This window comes from Hordeum vulgare, chromosome 5H (assembly GCF_904849725.1).
Source record: "Hordeum vulgare subsp. vulgare chromosome 5H, MorexV3_pseudomolecules_assembly, whole genome shotgun sequence".
NCBI lineage: Eukaryota > Viridiplantae > Streptophyta > Magnoliopsida > Poales > Poaceae > Hordeum > Hordeum vulgare.
This window is the reverse complement of record NC_058522.1, coordinates 123,403,253-123,420,264: the sequence shown is the minus strand read 5'-3', so window position 1 is coordinate 123,420,264 and position 17,012 is coordinate 123,403,253.

The following is a 17,012-nucleotide window of genomic DNA, read 5'->3' as shown; positions in this document are numbered from 1 at the left end:
GGGCCCCCCTTGCCTCCTCTGCCCTACCTCTTTCGCCTATAAATTCCCAAAAATCCCAAAACCAACAAAGAGAGCCACGAAAATACTTTTCCGCCGCCGCAAGCTTCTGTCTCCGCGAGATCCCATCTGGGGACCGTTCTGGTGTCGTGTCTGTAGCGACCCGACTCAAGACGAGTCAAGGCTCTGGTGTTTCCGTACCATCCCAAGATCATGCTGGTACACACTCAGTACATCAATGTATATATCAAGAGTTCAATCACACAGCTTTATTAATCGAAATCTCATATCAAGTACTTTATTACAATAATGGATTACAATAAAGTGGTTGAAAGCCATCTCATGAGATATCTAACGAAGACTAGCGGAAGCATCAGGTAGACGAGTCCATCCGACTCCAGGGCATGTCGCTGAGCGTAGATCGTAGCCTCACTCCTGGTCGGAAAAGTACTCTGCAACATGATACGTTGCAGCCGTGTAGGTCAGCATATGGAATATGTCGGCAAGTCATCAAAGAGAGGGGTAAAAATAATAATCAACTATCTCTACATGCATATTTGGCAGGTGGGGCTATAAGTTTTGCATAAAGCCAATTTTATCCTACAACAAGAGGGGCTGAAAGCAAAATATTACTACATTGTTTGTTGTTAACGAGATGGTTCCGCCAACCAATTCTCGTACCCGAGTTGTTGTTATCACCCACATCATTATTAAGTTGTGTTGAGAGTTCAGGGGAATTTCAATGCCTTCGGCTCAAGTTATTCATGACCGTGGACATGGCTAATCGATTAGGTTGGGCACTCTGCAGAGTTTTGCACACGTTCCCCACAAGATTTGATCGCCTCCGTGTATGTCCTCGCACTTCAGGGTGTTTGAAGACCGGATGATCAAAACATGGTCTTTCAACGGGTCCCTCTGAATCCTTGTCGGTGCCCATCCATTCCTACCGTTCTTCTACATCTGCTAGCACCGCCTGTCCAGAGTCGCCACGTTGTCCAACCAAGCCAGAGCCCATAATGACTTGTGGCTGTGCAGGTAAGCCTTGGGTCTTAAAGCCTCCGTCCGTCTCTTCGAGCCTGGGTGAAGCTTTCCGCAAGATGTCATGGCCGTCCCGAGCATCCCGGGTCATCCACTGGTTTCTCCAGGGAGCCGATCAACCGTCCTTCACCCAGAGTTGCATTGCGTCCGAGGTCTTGAAAATCTTGTCTTAACCGGTCTTGATTATTTAATCAACCTCACATCACTCGTGTTATGCACTCAACCGAAATCCCGTCTACTCAAGCATAGCAATATGAAATTTGTCGTCCCGGGGCCAAGTATCGGGGTTGTTGTGTGCCTACCACATGATACTACAATCTATACTAAAATTTCCAAGTACCTAAGCAGCATGCAATTGGGCAAAGAAAGGTGAAACTACCATGCATCAAAAACGTAGGAAATAGTATGATCAAAATGACTTGCCTTGATGATAGTTGTCTTGATCGAGCGCTTCTAAGTAACAAGCTTCACACTCCGGGTGATCTACCGATACAAACAAATACACACCATAAGCACTACAATCAAGCAACAAGTAAAAAATAACATGACAAGTAAAAGTTGCTATGGCCTAAGTGAAAGAATTCACTACACGTCACTAAGGCAGAAACTTGTTTATGTTAAAACCCCAAGTAAAAATATTAAAACAAAATTGAAACTTCTACCACAGTAAGATATAATCACTAGGAAGTAGTAGCAAAAAGAATCAACTCAAAATCATTTTTTAAACTCCTGGAATAAGCAAAACAAGGTTTTAACTAAATCTGATCTAATTCAAATTTGAAAACTTCGAACATAGACAAATTCTATGTTTTTAAAAACTACAGACAAATTAGGATCTACTGGAAAAAGAATGAACCTCATTGGAGTAAGGGATCAAAAGCTATGGTCAAAACAAAACTGAAACTTTTCTGTTTTTGGAACTAAACAGAAAAAAGAAAACAATTGCTAACGGACAGGGGGGGGGGGGTACACGTGGCGCTCAATGAATGGCTGCGGGGGTGTGTGCTGCGGGTGTAGGGAGAAAACGGCCGAAACTTAACGAGAACTCTTTGGCTAAATAGTTAAGTGAATAAAACCGGCTCGGTTTTGTTTAGAAGACCCAAAGGGTATTCGTGATCTAATCTGCAGCATATAATTAGGATCTAACGGCTACTGAGGGGGATGGGGTGCTCACCGGCGTTGCTCTGCTCCGGCGAGGGCTTGACAGCGGCGGCGGCTCGGGTGAGGACGGGGGAGGGGCTCCAGAGGGTCTCCGGCGGCGGCGAGGGCTCCAGTCGATGCGGGCGAGGGCGGCGAGCGCGTTGGTGGCGTCGGGGAGGGGTCGGGGTGGCCGGAGGCGGTGCAGTGAGTGGCCGAAGCTGGCCAAGCTCGGGTGCTCCGGCGGCGGTGCAGTAGGGCGGCTTGGGGGCGACGGGACGGCGTGGCGAGGTGGGGAACGGGGTGCGGCGGCCGGGGGCAGTATTTATAGGGGGAGAGAGGCGCTCGGGAGGGAAGGGGCAGGGGGATCGGGCGGATCCCGGCGTGGCAGCAAGCCCCTGCCATGGAAGGAAAGGGCTGCGGGAGGGAGAAGGAAGGAGACCGACTCGGGGTGGGTTTCGGCCAGTGGACCCCACGCGGCAGGGAGAGGGGGCTGGGTCGAGCTCGGTCGGTGACCGATCCGAAAGGGGATGAGGATCCCGGGTTTGTGGGATTCGGCCCAACAGGTATAATGCGCCGGCTGCGGTTTCCTTTTAAAAAAATCTTTCCTATTTAGCCTTTTTAATAAAATAGAAACTAAAAGGGAAATAAAAGGAAACAAATAAAATAATTAATATGGGGTATTATATACCAAAAAAATCAGAAAAATATCCTCTACTCGATTAACATTTTTACAAAGCAAAAATAAAAAATTTAAAAAAATGTTTTTTCAGAAATTCCCTAAATGCTTTATTTTCTTTTTGTGAATATTTTCGCGATAAAACCTTGGCTTTCTTGGCTCCAAATATTTCAGAGATGCCTCACGTTTTTGGAGGGTCATTTTCCTCCGCTCTCTCTTGCGTGCAAGAGATCGTTTCCCGGCATTTCTCGTGTGAAGAAAAATAGAAATGCAAAAGCAAAAGTCGAAAGAATTCAAATGGAACTTTATTTCAATCAATATGCATAGATGCTTAGCTACAATGTAAAACATTCCCAGTTAGGAAAATTGGGATGTTACAAACCTACCCACCTTAAGATGAATCTCGCCCTCGAGATTCGGGTTGGCTAGAAAATAGGTGCGGGTGGTCTCGACGAAGATCCTCTTCTCGTTCTCAGGTGGCTTCTTCCTCGGTGTGGTGGCTCCACAACACCTTGCAGAATTTGATGATCTTGCTGCGGGTTAACTCTGTTGGCAGTCTCAAGAATCCTGACGGGTTTCTGCTCATACGTCAGATCACTGTCAAGCTGTATGGCCTCCAGGGGCACTGTATCTCTCAACGGAACATCAGCCATCTCAGCATGGCATTTCTTCAACTGGGAAACATGGAAACATCATGAACTCCGGACAATCCTTTCGGCAGTTCCAGTTTATATGCCACTTCACCTCTACGCTCAAGAATTTTGTAGGGGCCAATGAATCGGGGTGCTAACTTTCCTTTCACACCAAATCTCTTGATTCCTCGAAGTGGAGACACCCGAAGATATGCTCGTCTCCCACTTCATATGTCACTTCCTTGCGTTTGCTGCGAGCATAACTTTTCTGCCTGGACTGAGCTATCTTGAGTCGGTCACGAATAAGCTTGACATTCTCTTCAGAATCTCGGATAAGGTCGGGACCAAAAAGTTGTCGGTCTCCAACTCCATCCCACATCAACGGTGTTTTGCACCTCCTTCCGTATAGAGCTTCGAAAGGGGCCATCTTCAGACTGGTCTGGTAGCTGTTGTTGTATGAGAACTCAGCATAAGGTAAATTGTCATCCCAACTAGACCCATAGTCTAGTGCGCAAGCTCTCAACATGTCCTCCAGAATCTGATTGACTCTCTCGGTCTGTCCATCTGTCTGTGGGTGAAAAGTTGTACTGAACTCCAATCTCGTTCCCAAGGTTTCATGCAGTTGGTGCCAAAATTTTGATGTGAACTGAGTCCCTCTATCTGACACAATACTCTTCGGTACTCCGTGCAGACATACGATCCTGGTCATATATATCTTGGCCAGCTTGGCACTAGTGTAAGTAGTCTTCACAGGGATGAAGTGAGCTACCTTGGTCAAACGATCGACCACAACCCAAATAGAATCATAGCCAGAACGGGTCCTGGGTAATCCGGTGATGAAGTCCATACCAAGCTTTTCCCATTTCCACTCGGGTATCGGCAGAGGTTGGAGCAAACCTGCTGGCTTCTGATGCTCGGCTTTTACTCGCTGACAAACATTGCATATTGCTACGAACTCGGCAATGTCTTTCTTCATTCCTGTCCACCAGAAACTTCCTTTCACATCCAGATACATGTTGGTGTTGTCGGGGTGTATCGAGTACGGGGAATCATGGGCCTCTAGAAGTATCAACTTCCTGAGTTCGGGATCATTGGGCACATAGATGCGATCCTCAAACCATAAAGTTTCGTGTTCATCCTCACGAAAACCTTTAGCCTTCCCGTCTTTCATTTTCTACTTAATCTCAGCTATCTCCTTGTCTGATTTCTATGCTTCGCGGATCTTTTCTGTCAAGGTGGACTGAATTTCTAGTGTGGCAACAAATCCTCTTGGAACTATTTCCGATTTGAGCTCTCGGAGGTCATCGACTAACTCCTGGGGTAATCCTCCTGCTATGAGTGTGTTCACATAACTCTTGCGGCTCAACGCATCGGCTACAACATTTGCCTTGCCTGGGTGATAATGCAATCTCATGTCATAGTCCTTGATCAATTCTAGCCATCGCCTCTGTCTAAGGTTCAACTCCTTCTGCGTGAAGATATATTTCAGGCTCTTGTGATCAGTGTAAACATCGCAACTATTTCCGATCAGGAAATGTCTCCAGGTCTTGAGAGCGTGCACTACGGCTGCTAGTTCCAAGTCATGCGTGGCATAATTCAACTCATGGGGTCTGAGCTGTCTGGATGCATAGGCTACAACTTTACCTTCTTGCATGAGCACTCCTCCGAGTCCTTGACGAGAAGCGTCACAGTAAACCTGGAAATCCTTCCGAATGTTCGGCAATATCAGCACTGGGGCTGTAACCAGACGTTTCTTCAACTCTTGAAAACTAGTTTCACATTCCTCAGTCCAAACATACTTGGACTCCTTCTTCAACAACTCTGTCATGGGCTTGGCGATCTTTGAGAAATTCTCAATGAACCTCCGGTAATATCCGGCAAGTCCGAGGAAACTGCGGATCTCCTTGACTGAAGTGGGTGCTACCCATTCGGTGACTGCTGCGACCTTGGCAGGGTCCACTGCTATTCCTTCTCCTGAGATGACGTGTCCGAGGAATCCGACTTCCTTCAACCAAAACTCACATTTGCTAAACTTTGCATACAACTTATGCTCTCGAAGTTTCTCCAGAACTAGACGCAGATGTTCCTTGTGTTCCTCTTCGTTCTTGGAGAATATCAGTATGTCATCGATGAACACCACGACAAACTTGTCTAGGTATTCCATAAATACCTTGTTCATCAGATTCATAAAATTTGCCGGAGCATTAGTCAGTCCAAATGACATGACTGTGTACTCATACAAGCCGTACCGAGTGGTGAAGGCTGTCTTGGGTATATCCTGTTCACGAATCTTCAGCTGATGATACCCGGATCAAAGATCGATCTTGGAGAATATTCGGGCTTCAACTAACTGATCAAACAGATCATTGATCATCGGCAAGGGGTACTTGTTCTTGATGGTCACCTCGTTCAATGCACGATAATCGACAACCATTCTCAAGGACTTATCCTTCTTTTCAACCAAGAGCACCGGGGCTCCCCAAGGCGAAGAACTTGGGCGAATATACCCTTTGTCCAACAACTCCTTAATTTGCTTCTTGATTTCTACCAAGTCATTTGCTGGCATCCGATAGGGTCTCTTGGATATCGGGGCTGTTCTGGGTAATATCTCAATCAGGAACTCAATCTCTCTATCAGGTGGCATGCCCGGCAATTCCTCCGGAAATACATCTGGGTATTCCTGTACAATCGGTACTTCCTCCTGGACTACTCCGTGAGAGAGTTTACTCGTTTACTCCGTGTCGGGCGCTGAGACACGTACTTAATCCGCTTTTGCTCGGGGGTGGTGAGCAAAATAGACTTAAGGGCACAATCAATATTCCCTTCATACTTGGCCAACCAATCCATGCCTAGGATTACATCCAATCCCTGGGACTCTAATACGATGAGGTCGGTGGGAAAATTATGGTTCCCGATGTTGAGACTCAAATCATGGCATCCTATCCTGGCTGTCATCATGCCTCCTGGGGAACTGACCTTAATAGGATGGCTGAGGATTCTAGTTGGCAAACTATACTTTTCCACAACTACCCTTGATATGTATGAATGCGTTGCACCAGAATCAAAAAGTACCAATATTGGACGTGAATTTAGCAAAAACTTACCAACCACAGTATCGGGGTGATCATAGACCTCTTCAACATCAATGTGATTCACGTGAGCTCGAGGAAAAGGATTGGGCTTCTTTGCTGCAGAGTTTCCGTTGCCGTTTCCATTTCCTTGCTTGTTCTGGGGACATTCAGTGGCATAGTGTCCCGTCTTCTGACACTTGAAGCAGGTGATGTGATTCAGATCCTTCTGAGCTGGAGCTGAATGCTGCTGAGTGCCAGTACCGCCATTCTTGAAGTTGTTGTTGTTGCGGTGGTTCCCATTTCCTCCATGGTTGTGGCCTCCATGGTTGTGCACTGGGTGGTTATGCTGGACGTGTCCTCCAAACTTACCGGATCCAGTCCCGGTATTCCCTGAATAGGGGGTGTAGCGAGGCTTCTGCTGAGTGCTGGAGTTGAACTTTCCATTCCCATACTTCCGCTTGCGGTTCTCCATCTGCTGGTGTTTCCCCTCCAAGATGAGGGCCTTATCTACCAGCTCCTGGTAGTTGTTGAAGGTGGCTACAGTCAGCTGAATGCTCAGCTCATCATTGAGTCCCTCCAAGAACTTTTCCTGCTTGGCCGCGTCATGGGCCACATCTCCAGGTGCATAACGGGCGAGCATGCTGAATTCATCGACATACTGAGCCACAGAGCGATTTCCCTGGCGTAAGTTGCGAAACTCATGCTTCTTCAGACTCATTGCACCAGCTGAGACATGTGCGGTGCGGAAGGCTTGCTTGAACTACTCCCAAGTGACTCCAGCAATGGGGTATGTGGTGGTGTAGTTCTCCCACCATGCAGCTGCAGGGCCTTCAAGTTGATGCGCGGCAAAGCGCACCTTCTCAGCATCAGTACAACCAGCAGTGATAAGTTCCCGCTCCATCTTGCGGAGCCAATCATTTGCCACAATGGGCTCAATGCTGCTGGAGAAAGTCAGAGGGTTCAACCTCAGGAAACGGGTGAGATTGTCGGCCTGGGGTGGATGGTGGTTGTTGTTATTGTTCTGGTTCTGGATGATCAGCTGCATCAGGGTATTCTGTTGCTGAATCAACTGGGTGAGTTCCGGCGGAAAGTTGGAAGTAGGGGCACGTCTCGGAGGCATCTGATGTTTGTAGAGGGGTGAGGTTAGCATAGAACAATGGTCTAGAGAGTAATTACACTACCCATATGAAATGCAACAAACAAGTATCACACCACACATTTTATTCAATACCATCACAAAGGTTCACACGGGGATAGAAAATTCGATAACCTAAACATCGGCCTAAACGTTTAACGATAAAATAAATTTGGTGGTCTAGTCTAAGTGTCCTCCTCAGAAAAGCTTGGTGATGGGTCCTTTGGTGGAGCTTTCTTCATAGTCCTCGTCATTGCTGATCAAGGGGGCTACGTCACCTTCGGGATGAAGGTTCTCTCCCATGTCCAGTTCCTCCTCCAGGTATGTAACTCGAGTCTTCAGCTTCTTGATCCTCTCCAGAAAGTCCTTCACCTTCAGTTCGTGCTCATAGTGGGCTTCCCGGGCTGCTTCTTCGAGTTCGAGTTCGCGGAGCGACAGTTGCTTGATCTTCCTGGCGTCTTTGATCACACGATGCTCCAGAGTCCCGTTGTGCTTCTCCAAGGTCTGGGCATAAGACAGGAGAGCGTCCTTGGTCTTGCTTGAGATGATTTCTCCGTCTTCTCTTCTTCGGGATACCGTGAATAGGTCTGGTGAAATAGGGCAGCCTTTGTACACTTCCTTGATACGTCCGAGTGCACAATGGACCGCCATGTCCCTTCCGAGAATCCAGTTGGGTGCGATGAACTTGAAATCCACCGGCTCAGTGCGCGTCTCGAATGTCCTTCCGGGAATGTGCACCTCGATCCTGTAGCGTGAATCCTCCGGGTAAGACAAAGTCGGCTTCCCTGTGATAGTCGGCAGAGCAATCCTCAAGTCCTTGGGGATCTGTACCAGCTCCTTTCCGAAAGGCATAGTGGCGTCGGGCTGGCAAAACTCCGTGAACTTAACAGGGATGAAGGTGGCCATCTAAAACATTGGAAAATCGGAGAGAAGTCAGAAATGATCAGAAGAGGAAATAGAGGATTTATAGACACAAGAAAATAGTTTTCTTCCTAAGGCTTTTCCATTCCTAGAGGTTACGTCCTACGGTCAGCATGTGCTCTGATACCATTTCTATAGCGACCCGACTCAAGACGAGTCAAGCCTCTGGTGTTTCGGTACCATCCCAAGATCATGCTGGTACACACTCAGTACATCAATGTATATATCAAGAGTTCAATCACACAGCTTTATTAATCGAAATCTCATATCGAGTACTTTATTACAATAATGGATTACAATAAAGTGGTTGAAGGCCATCTCATGAGATACCTAACGAAGACTAGCGGAAGCATCAGGTAGACGAGTCCATCCGACTCCAGGGCATGTCGCTGAGCGTAGATCGTAGCCTCACTCCTGGTCGGAAAAGTACTCTACAACATGATACGTTGCAGCCGTGTAGGTCAGCATACGGAATATGATGGCAAGTCATCAACGTAAGGGGTAAAAATAATAATCAACTATCTCTACATGCATATTTGGCAGGTGGGGCTATAAGTTTTGCATAAAGCCAATTTTATCCTACAACAAGAGGGGCTGAAAGCAAAATATTACTACATTGTTTGTTGTTAACGAGATGGTTCCGCCAACCAATTCTCGTACCCGAGTTGTTGTTATCACTCACATCATTATTAAGTTGTGTCGACAGTTCAGGGGAATTTCAATGCCTTCGGCTCAAGTTGTCCATGACCGTGGACACGGCTAATCGATTAGGTTGGGCACTCTGCAGAGTTTTGCACACGTTCCCCACAAGATTTGATCGCGTCCGTGTATGTCCTCGCACTTCAGGGTGTTTGAAGACCGGATGATCAAAACATGGTCTTTCAACAGGTCCCTCTGAATCCCTGTCGGTGCCCATCCATTCCTACCGTTCTTCTACATCTGCTAGCACCGCCTGTCCAGAGTCGCCGCGTTGTCCAACCAAGCCAGAGCCCATAATGACTTGTGGCTGTGCATGTAAGCCTTGGGTCTTGAAGCCTCCGTCCGTCTCTTTGAGCCTGGGTGAAGCTTTCCGCAAGATGTCATGGCCGTCCCCAGCATCCCGGGTCATCCACTGGTTTCTCCAGGGAGCCGATCATCCGTCACTAAGGCAGAAACTTGTTTCTGTTAAAAACCCAAGTAAAAATATTAATAAAAATTGAGACTTCTACCACAGTAAGATATAATCACTAGGAAGCAGTAGCAAAAATAATCAACTCAAAATCATTTTTTAAACTCCTAGAATAAGCAAAACAAGGTTTAAACTAAATCTGATCTAATTCAAATTTGAAAACTTCAAACATAGACAAATTATATGTTTTTAAGAACTACAGAAAATTGGGATCTACTGGAAAAAGAATCAACCTCATTGGACTACGGGATCAAAAGCTATGGTCAAAACAAAACTAAAACTTTTCTGTTTTTGGAACTAAACAGAAAAAAGAAAACAATTGCTAACGGACAGGGGGGTACACGTGGCTCTCAATGAATGGCTGCGGGGGTGTGTGCTGCGGGTGTAGGGAGCAAACGGCCGAAACTTAACGAGAACTCTTTGGCTAAATAGTTAAGTGAATAAAACCAGCTCGGTTTTGTTTAGAAGACCCAAAGGGTATTCGCGATCTAATCTGCAGCGTATAATTAGGATCTAACGGCTACTGAGGGGGATGGGGTGCTCACCGGCGTTGCTCTGCTCTGGCGAGGGCTTGACAGCGGCGGCGGCTCGGGTGAGGACGGGGGAGGGGCTCTAGAGGGTCTCCGGCGGCGGCGAGGGCTCCAGTCGATGCGGGCGAGGGCGGCGAGCGCGTTGGTGGCGTCGGGGAGGGGTCGGGGTGGCCGGAGGCGGTGCAGTGAGTGGCCGAAGCTCGCCAAGCTCGGGTGCTCCGACGGCAGTGCAGCAGGGCGGCTTGGGGGCGGCGGGACAGCGTGGCGAGGTGGGGAACGGGGTGCGGCGGCCGGGGCAGTATTTATAGGGGGAGAGAGGCGCTCGGGAGGGAAGGGGCAGGGGGATCGGGCGGATCCCGGCGTGGCAGCAAGCCCCTGCCATGGAAGGAAAGGGCTGCGGGAGGGAGAAGGAAGGAGACCGACTCGGGGTGGGTTTCGGCCTGTGGGCCCCACGCGGCAGGGAGATTGGGCTGGGGCCAGCTCGGTCGGTGACCAATCCGAAAGGGGATCAGGATCCCGGGTTTGTGGGATTCGGCCCAACAGGTATAATGCGCCGGCTGCGGTTTCCTTTTAAAAAAACGTTTCCTATTTAGCCTTTTTAATAAAACAGAAACTAAAAGGGAAATAAAAGGAAACAAATAAAATAATTAATATGGGGTATTATATACCAAAAAAATCAGAAAAATATCCTCTACTCGATTAACATTTTTCCAAAGCAAAAATAAAAACTTAAACAAAATGTTTTTTCAGAAATTCCCTAAATGCTTTATTTTCTTTTTGCGAATATTTTCGCGATAAAACCTTGGCTTTCTTGGCTCCAAATATTTCATAGATGCCTCACGTTTTTGGAGGGTCATTTTCCTCCGCTCTCTCTTGCGTGCAAGAGATCGTTTCCCGGCATTTCTCGTATGAAGAAAAATAGAAATGCAAAAGCAAAAGTCGAAAGAATTCAAATGAAACTTTATTTCAATCAATATGCATAGATGCTTAGCTACAATGTAAAACATTCCCAATTAGGAAAATTGGGATGTTACACTGTCGGAGGGGGATTCGGACACGGAGGGCTTCTTCATCAACACCATTGCCTCTCCGATGATGCGTGAGTAGTTCACCACAGACCTTCGGGTCCATAGCTAGTATCTAGATGGCTTCTTCTCTCTCTTGGATCTTCAATACAAAGTTCTCCATGATCTTCATGGAGATCTATCCGATATAACTTTCTTTTGCGGTGTGTTTGTCGAGATCCGATGAATTGTGGATTTATGATCAGATTATCTATGAATATTATTTGAGTCTCCTTTGATTTCTTATATGCATGATTTCGTATCCTTGTAATTCTCTTTGAGTTATGGGTTTCGTTTGGCCAACTTGATATATAATCTTGCAATGGGAGAAGTGCTTGGTTTTGGGTTCATACCATGCGGTGTCCTCACCAAGTGACAGAAGGGGTAGCAAGGCACGCATCGTGTTGTTGCCATCAAGGGTAAAAAGATGGGGTTTATATCATATTACATGAATTTATCCCTCTACATCATGTCATCTTGCTTAAGGCGCTACCCCGTTTGTTATGAACTTAATACACTAGATGCATGTTGGATAGCGGTCGATGTGTGGAGTAATAGTAGTAGATGCAGATAGTATCGGTCTACTTGTCTCGGACATAATGCCTATATGTATGATCATTGCCTTGGATATCGTCATGACTTTGCGCGATTCTATCAATTGCTCGACAGTAATTCGTTCACCCACCGTAATACTTGCTATCATGAGAGAAGCCTCTAGTGGACACTATGGCCCCCGGGTCTATTTTACACATTACATTTTCAGATCTACATACAATACCAAAAATACCTTGCTACACTTTTATCTATTTACCTTTCATCACTATCAGATCTCACCTTGCAAGTAATCATGAAGGGGTTGACAACCTCTTTATCGCGTTGGGTGCAAGTTTGTTTGTTTTTGCGCAGGTTCATTAGTGCCTCATCTTGATACTCCTACTGGATTGATAGCTTGGTTCTCAAACTGAGGGAAATATTATCTCTACTTTGCTGCATCACCCTTTCCTCTTCAAGGGAAAAACCAACGCAAGCTCAAGAAGTAGCACGAAGAATTTCTGGTGTCGTTGCCGGGGAGTATTCAAGTGAAGCATATCTACCAAGTAACTATCGCAAACTCATCTCTTTCATTTATATTATTTGCCATTTGCCTCTCGTTTTCCTCTCCCCACTTCTAAAACAAAATTTACAAAAATATTTGCCTTTTTCGTTTGCCTTTATGTCTTACTTAGTTTTCTTGCTCATTTTCTTTGCACTCAAATAACGGAAAGAACAAACTTATGGATCCTCACCCACTTGTTAATCTCTTTAAGAGATCCAATTATGTTGAACCAATTGCTAGTGAGTTTTGTGCACTAGATTTTCTTTATGAAGTTTTCCTTGAGATGCGTGAATCTGAAAATTGTGATGAAGAAATTTATGAAGTGATTCACGAGGGCTCCTTGAATGAAAAGCATGATTGCAATGGTTTCACTATAAATTCTATTAATGTCAATCATGCTAAAAATATGCAAAACCCTAAGCTTGGGGATGCTAGTTTTGCTATTTTCTCTACTTGTTGCAATGATCATGATTGGGGTGATGATTTTTCTTATGATCTTGAAAATTTGTTTAAGCCTCATGATGAATATGATAATAATGTTTGCAATAATATTGAAAGTGGGTTTGGAGAAGTCATGGCTTTAGTTGATGATAATCCCACTATTTTTGAAGAGCGTCAACTTTGCATGCATGTGGATCATGAAAAGAATATCCTATGTGATAGTTATATTGTTGAATTTGAATATGATCCACATGTAATTATTATGAGAGAGTAAAATATTGTGGTAGAAACTTTCATGTTACTAAATTACCTCTCATTATATTGAGATTGATATTGTCTCTTTCTTCTTCCTTGCATATGGTAGTTATTGCTTGTCTTGATAATTTGTTTTCCTATAAAATGCTTATGCATAGGAACTATGTTAGACTTAGATATGTTTTTCACATGTTTCATGATGCTCTCTTCGTGTCCGATTGCTATCTTTTATGTGAGCATCATTGAATTGTCAATGCCTAGCTAAGGGCGTTAAACGATAGCGCTTGTTGGGAGGCAACCCAATGAATAAGTTTATTTTGGCTTTTCACTTTCTGTTTTGTTGAGTCCACACAATCATGATTCTGTTATGATTGTGTTTTTATGCTTTAATTAGTGTTTGTGCCAAGTAGAACCTTTATGATTAGTTTTGGTGATAGTTGTTAAATCATGCTGAAAAAGACAGAAACTTTGTGCTCACAAAATGATTATTAATTCCTCTCCAGAAAGAGATTTGGAGTTGATTATTTTTCTGCTGATTGATATGCAAATTGCCCTAATTATGATAATTTTTCAGAATTTTTGGGATAGCAGAGGTATACTAAATATACAGATTGCTACAGACTTTTCTGTTTTTGACAGATTCTGTTTTTGTTGTGTTGATAACTTATTTTGATGAAACTATGGTTAGTATCGGGGGGTACGAGCCATGGAGAAGTGAGAATACAGTAATATAACATCAATCTAAATGGAAATCAAGTTTACTACAGGACCTAAAAAGTTGGTGGTTTGTTTTCTTATGCTAATGATATCACGAGTTTCTGTTTAACTTTTGTGTTGTGAAGTTTTCAAGTTTTGGGTGATGTTCTTATGGAGAATGGAATAAAGAGTGGAAAGAGCCTAAGCTTGGGGATTACCAAGTCATACCAAGCCAAATTCAAGGACACCAAAAAGCCTAAGCTTGGGGATGCCCCGGGAAGGCATCCCCTCTTTCGTCTTCAATCCATGAGTAACGTTACTTGGAGCTATATTTTTATTTACCACATAATATGTGTTTTGCTTGGAGCGTCATGTATTATAGGAGTCTTTGCTTTTTGTTTTATCAAAATCATCCTTGCTGCACAACTTTTTGAGAGGGACATGCACTCATCGTGAGTTTGTTAGAATACTCAATGAGCTTCACTTATATCTTCCGAGCTAGATAATTTTGCTCTAGTGCTTCACTTAAATCTTTTTAGAGAACGGCGGTGTCATATTTTGTAGAAATAAAAACTCTCGATCTTCACTTATATCATTTTGAGAATGCTCTCTCTAAGTAAGTTGGTAATTGGCGTGTGCTATGAAATTAGTCCTAAATATGATAGGCATCCAAAGAGGATATAATAAAAACTTTCATACTCAAGTGCATTGATTAGTAAGAGAAGTTTGATTCCTCACAATTAGTTTTTATATATGGATATGGTAATATTAGAGCCATGTTAGTAGGGTATTGTGAATCTAGAAATACTTTTGTTGAGGTTAGTGATTCCCGTAACATGCACGTATGGTGAACCGCTATGTTAGGAAGTCGGAGCATAATTGATTTATTGATTGTCATCCTTTGTGTGGCGGTCGGGATCGCGCGATGGTTAACACCTACCAACCCTTCCCCTAGGAGTATGCATTTAGCACTTTGTTTTGATTAATAATAAAACTTTCACAATAAGTATATGAGTTCTTCATGACTAATGTGAGTCCATGGTATAGATGAACTCTGACCTTCCACTATTGCTAGCCTCTCTAGTGTCGTGCAACTTTTGCGGGTGCACAAATCCACCATATACCTTCCTCAAAACAGGCACCATACCTACCTATTATGGCATTTTCGTAGCCATTCCGAGATATATTGTCATGCAACTTCCACCGTTCCGTCTCATGATATGTGCCGTCATTTTCATTTTGCCATTGCATGATCGTAAGATAGCTAGCGATATGTTTCAACGTCATACGCTAAGCTAGATCGTTGCACATCCCGATACACTGCCGGAGGCATTTCATATAGAGTCATTATTGTTCTAAGTATTGAGTTGTAAGTAAATAAAAGTGTGATGATCATCATTATTAGAGCATTGTCCCATGTGAGGAAATAGAAAAAAAAAGGCCAGAGATGCCCACCAAAAAAAAGAGGCCAAAGAGCCCAAACAAAAAAAATGATGAGAGAAAAAGAGAGAAGGGACAATGCTACTATCTTTTTCCACACTTGTGCTTCAAAATAGCACCATGTTCTTCATGATAGAGAGTCTCTTGTTTTGTCACTTTCATATACTAGTGGGAATTTTCATTATATAACTTGGCTTGTATATTCCAATGACGGGCTTCCTCAAAATTTCCCTAGGTCTTCGTGAGCAAGCAAGTTGGGTGCATACCCACTATTTTTCTTTTTGAGCTTTCCTACACTTATAGCTCTAGTCCATCCGTTGCATGGCAATCCCTACTCATTCACATTGATATCTATTGATGGGCATCTCCATAGCCCGTTGATACGCTGAGTCGATGTTACCATCTCCTCCTTTTTGCCTCACAACCTCCACCACACTCTATTCCACCTATAATGCTATATCCATGGCTCACGCTGATGTATTGCATGAGAGTTGAAAAAGTTTGAGAAAGTAAGAGTGCGAAAACAATTACTTGGCCAATACCGGGGTTGTGCATGATTTAAATTTATTGTGTGGGGATGATGGATCATAGCCAGACTATATGATTTTGTAGGGATAACTTTCTTTGGCCTTGTTATTTCAAAAGTTCATGATTACTTTGCTAGTATGCTTGAAGTACTATTGTTTTCATGTCAATATTAAACTATTGTTTTGAATCTTACGGATCTGAACATTCATGCCATGATAAAGAAGTTACAAAGAAGAAATATGTTAGGTAGCATTCCACATCAAAAATTCGGTCTTTATCACTTCCCTACTCGAGGACGAGCTTGAGGATGCTTGATACGTCTCCAACGTATCTATAATTTTTTATTGTTCCACGCTTTTATATTATCAACTTGGGATGTCTTATATATAGAATCAGGAGATGATCTTGCGGAGACAGAAGCTTGCGGCAGCGGAAAAGTACTTTCGATGATCTCCTGATTTTTTATGGATTTTTAGGGAATATATAGGCGCAAAACCTAGGGCAACGGAGCCTCAGGGAGCCCACAAGCTAGGGGGCCGCGCCATGAGTGCTTGTGGGGTCCCTGGTGGCCCTCTTCCCTGATTCTCCGGCTCTCCGATCTTTTTCTGTTCCGGAAAAAATCTTTTTGGCAGTTTCATTCCGTTTGGACTCCGTTCAAAATCCTTGTGTGAAAGGGGTCAAAAACATGGAAAAAACACGAACTGGCACTTGGCACTGAGTTAATAAGTTAGTCCCAAAAAATATATAAAAGGCATGCAAAACATCCAAAGTTTGACAAGGTAATAGCATGAAACCATCAAAAATTATAGATACATTGGAGACGTATATCAATCATCCCCAAGCTTAACTCTTGCTCGTCCTCGAGTAGGGAAGTGATAAAGACTGAATTTTTGATGTGGAATGCTACCTAGCATAGTTGTCCTTTGCAACTTCTTTCACGTGACATGAATGTTCAGATCCGTAAGATTCGAGACAATAGTTTGTTATTGACATGAAAACAATAATACTTCAAGCAAAATAGCAAGGTAACCATGAACTTTCAAAATAACAAGGCCAAGGAAAGTTATCCCTACAAAATCATATAGTCTGGCCATGCTCCATCATCCTCACACAACTAATGTAAATCATGCACAACCCCGGTATTGGCCAAGTAATTTTTTTCGCACTCTTACTTTCTCAAACTT